Raw genomic sequence first — 5,094 nt, 5'->3', positions numbered from 1 at the left:
GACGCCACTGACCCTGGACCCCCGACGACACTGACCCTCGACCACCGACGTCACTAACCCCCGAACCCCGACGCCACCGACACCCGACACCACCGAGCCTCGACGGCACTGAGTCCCGACGCCGCTAACCCCCAACCCCCGACAACTCTTCTGCCTCTGGTTGAACGAGAAGGTGCTTTTCGGCCTTCCACAAACCGACGGGGTCATAGTTTTTTAAATTATGAGTTAGGTCACATATTTTCCGATTATGTTAATTATAAAAACATCATATTTGTGTTGATCGTGTGAATTTCAATGTGCAGTTGTTCGACGACCTCCACGTGCGTTGGACGAGCTCCGTCCTTGCGTTTGTTGGTGAGCACAAATGATTTCTCCTCCTACCCACTTAATTTTCTCTGTCCCGGTCTTCGTGGCGATGAAACTTGCTTGCTATAGGTTTCTTCCATCATGAGTATGCATGACCAGTATGCGTGTCCCGTTCGAAAGGGCGACATCTATAAATATGCATTTCTTTGCATATTTATAACCGCCATCCTTTCGAATTGTCCAACATTATCCATGGACAGCCCGAGTATGTGTAGATTGGGTTTGTTTTCCCGTATGATGTGCTCTGGATCCGATGCAGAATTTCTTCAGTGCCTCCCCTGTTGTTCTCCGGGTACACATCCTCTCTGCTTATTGCCGAGACGTGTATCAGGAGAACAGCGGGGAGGTGCTGCCGAAATTCTGCGTCGCATCTGGAGCAGAGCATGGGAAAACGAACCCAATCTACACATACTCGGGTGGGATTAGGACCTATCTTTACCTATTAGCGTGTAGGTTGCATGAACGTAATAAAACTGACAAACTTGATTAGCGTATGAATATAAATGATGAATTATATATTTATTTCTTGTGCCCCCATAGGTAGCTAGGCAACATGACTGATCGTGCTTGGATGTACACTGGTCACCCTAGTCAGAAAGACATGACCCATGAATGGTTAACAAAAACCAGGGGGGTTTGTGAGAGCCGCATTTGCAAATGGCCAGCAAAAACATGGTGCCCCTGTGCCAACTGCGACAACTGGAAAAAGCAGACAGAGTTTGAAATGGGTAAACACCTGCAGAAGTGGGGTTTTACGCCTAATTATACGGTGTGGACTTTTCATGGTGAGTCTGACCAACGTGCCAGAGCTGAGGTGATTCGTCGTCGCATCGACGAGCATGGTACCGGGATCTAAGACATGGTGCAAGACTTTGATGATGCTCAAGATTCGGATGATGAGATGGAGGAATCTGCAAAGGCCTTCCATGAAATGTTGGAGTCTTCAAAACGTCCTATCCACGAGCAGACTGAGCTTTGTCAGCTGGATGCCATCGCGCAAGTAATGGCTCTGAAGGCTCAATTCAACCTAGGCAAAGAATGCTACGGCGCGATGATGACGATATTTGGACGGTTTCTACCCAAAGGACATGTACTGCCTGCAAACCTGTACCAGTCAGAGAAAATCCTCCGTGTACTTAAGATGCCCTATGAGAAGATACATGCCTGTGAGAATGGATGTGCCTTATTTAGGCTTGAGTATGCGGCCTTGAACTATTGCCACATTTGCAATTCTTCCAGGTATATTGTGGTAGACAACGACATGGGTGAGAAGAATCAGACCAAAATCCCCATTAGTGTTCTTCGGTATCTGTCAATCGTACCAAGACTTCAACGTCTTTTCATGGTCGAAGAGAAGGCCAGAGAGATGACATGGCACAAATTGGGCAAAAGAACCGAACTAGATGCGGATGGGAACAAGATGCTGGTACACACTTCAGATGGTTTTGCGTGGAGGCACTTCGATGCATTACATAAGGATAAATCGGAAGATCCAAGGCAACCTAGAGTTGCCATCAGCACGGATGGGTTCAATGTGTATGGTATGACGGCAGCATAATACAGTTGTTGGCCTGTATTTGTCATTCCACTAAATTTGCCACCCAGAGAGATTATGAAAAGAAAGAACATTTTCCTGACGTTGATAATTCCAGGGCCCAACTATCCGGGGAAGAATATGAATGTGTACATGCAGCCGCTTAAGGATGAGTTGCAAGAAGCCTCGGATAATGGGATCAAGACCTACGACGCGGCTACCAAAACAAATTTCAAAATGCATGTGTGGTACATGTACTCGACGCATGATTATCCGGCGTTTGAGCTATTCGCTCGCTGGTGTGCATGGAAGGTTCCCGTGCACCACATGCAAGGCAGCTCTTCAGTTCTGTTGGTTGCAGGCTGGTCGCAAGTATTCTTGCTTCTACATGCATAGACAATTCCTGGATCCTGACCATAAGTTCAGAAAAGACAAGAAGAATTTCATCCAAGGTAGAGTTGTCAAAAACACTGCACCAGCTGTGTTGACAGGCCAACAGACCCTTGATCAGTTAAACGCTCTCGAGCCTGATCCTTTGCGTCTAGGATACTTCAAAGGGTATAATACGAAACATGCCTGGACTCACAAGTCATGCTTATGGGATCTGCCTTACTTCAAAGACCTCCTTTGCCCACGCAACATTGACATGATGCGCACTGAAAAGAATATTGCGGAGGCCATTTTTGGTACATTGTTCGGCATAGAGGGGAAGTCAAAACATAATCCTAAGGCTAGAATCGACCTGGAGGCTCTATGTGATAGACCGTTGCAAAACTTGCGACAACGGAAAGGAAAGCAAAGCATAGCGAAGCCAAAGGCATGGTTCAATCTTGAAAGGCCAGCTATGAGGGAAATGCTATGGTGGGTGAAAATGCGGTTGATGTTCCCCAATGGGTATGCTGCGAATCTAAAGAGGGGAGCGAGTCTTGAGAAATTGAAAATATTTGGGCTCAAGAATCATGATTGGCACATATGGATTGAGCGGGTAATGTCAGTGATGTTCCGTGGCTTTATCCCTGAGGATGAATGGCTAGTACTGGCAGAGCTGAGCTATTTCTTCCGTTCTCTTTGTGCGAAAGAACTATCGCCTGACGTTCTAGATGAAATGGAAGAGTTGGCGCCGGAGTTGATCTGCAAATTAGAAAAGATCTTTCCACCGGGCTTCTTTAATCCAATGCAACATTTGATTTTGCATCTCCCGACCGAGGCAAGAATGGGGGGGCCCGTTCAAAATCGATGGTGCTACTCAACTGAGAGGATGCAGAAGACGCTTCGAGCTAAGTGTAAAACTAAACGTAGAATTGAAGCATTGATGGCCGAGGCATTCATTACTGAGGAGGCTTCAAACTTCATGACAGCACACTACGAAGCCAAAAATCATCATTTGCATAACCTGAAGCCTCGGTACAATGATGGCGATCGAAAAATAGTTCGATCCAACCTCAGCCTATTCAAAGGTAAGCTCGCACCATCCGGTGCTTCGAAAGGGAAATCGTTGGATGTCGAAGAATGGCGGACCATTTCATTGTATATCTTCACCAACCTAACAGAAGTGCGCCCGTACATCGAGTAAGTTCTCGGTAATTTATTGTTCCGCAACTTCTAATTGCTTTGAACTACTCTTATTCCCGGATATTTGATATAGTCGATACGTCGCCGAATTCTCGGATGGAGGAGTCATTGAAAAGGATTCCGTCGAAGAGTATGAGCTTCTCGCAACGCATGGAGTCAACTATCCCGGTTTCATCTCTTGGTTCAAACAAAGGGTAATTAATGACCATTATGGGCCCATTTGATTTCTTTGTCTAAATTGCGGCTAATGCATCCATTCTTTCGTATTAAACTTGTAGGCTGATGCAGAGTCTATGGACGCTGACTTGAGACAAGTCGCTAATGGTTTTGACTATAAGGTCCGTTCATTTGACAAATACAACATCAACGGGTATCACTTTCGTACCTTTGGCAAAGAGCTATGTATGCCCGACCTAAAGAGTACAAATTGTTCTATCTCTGCTATCGGCGAAGGAGACACCGAGTATTATGGAAGAGGTGAAGCAATTTATGAACTTCTATTCTATGGTGAAAATCCACCGACCGTCGTAGTCTTCAAATGTTATTGGTTTGAGCCGAGGGAGACTAGAAGGACTCATGAACATATAGGACTAGTCAAAATCAACCAAAACACCTACTTAGATGTTCCCGATGTCTATATTACGGCTCAACAGGCGACACAAGGTTTCTATCTACCGTCGGCCTGCCAAACTGATCCAAATCTCAAAGGTTGGGATGTCGTATATGAAGTGCCACCACATTTTAGACCACCTACCCTCAATGAAGAGGATTAAGAACCTCACATTAACCCAGACACATATGATGGAGAGTTCTTCCAAGAAACACGTATGTCCAAGAAACGTTTCAAGAACCGCTCTACTTCACCCCAGAACATTGAAGTAGACAGCGACAGTGAATCCGTCTTAACCCCTGAGCCCTAACAGGAAGGGCTGGAAGAAGAAGAGGTTAATGCTGTGGATGACCTATCACTTCTTGACCGATTACATAATGGTGGCCTTCCACATGTTCTTCGTGATAGTGATGATGATGATGATGCATTTATTGATGATAGTGATGATCATGATGCATTTATTGACCCCGAAGCATATATAGACGAGCACGATTGTTATTAGTTCATGTCAGGTATTCAACTATTATACTATAAATAATTTTTGAGTTCATGTTAGGTATTCAATTTTTATTAGTCATGTTGGTATTTGTGACGATGATACACTTAAATTATATACATTTCATTACTCCTGTTGGTATTTATGTTGTACTAATTTCATTTACTCTTTGTCATGACAGGTGTTGAAACATGGTGGGAAAGGGTCGAAAGCACTCCGCGACTCCTTTGTCGGGGGGTGATGGGATGGGTACTTCCATTCCTGCCTCGCCTCTTCGGAGAGTGTTGCTCTCTACTATGCAAGGAGCGCCCCCCGTGAGAGGAGGTCGACCCCCCGCGAAGCCGAGAGGCACTAAAGGTACACGTTGTATTCATGTTGGTATTGATGTTGTACTCATGTTGTATGCATATTGGTATTTATATACATTTTATTACTCATATTGGTATTTATGTTGTACTAAAGGTACACGTGGCCGCGGGAGAGGTAGGGCGGTGGCTGCCACGCCTTCTGAGGTGG

This window comes from Hordeum vulgare, chromosome 2H (genome assembly GCF_904849725.1).
Source record: "Hordeum vulgare subsp. vulgare chromosome 2H, MorexV3_pseudomolecules_assembly, whole genome shotgun sequence".
Taxonomy (NCBI): Eukaryota; Viridiplantae; Streptophyta; class Magnoliopsida; order Poales; family Poaceae; genus Hordeum; species Hordeum vulgare.
Note: the sequence above shows the minus strand (reverse complement) of the source record.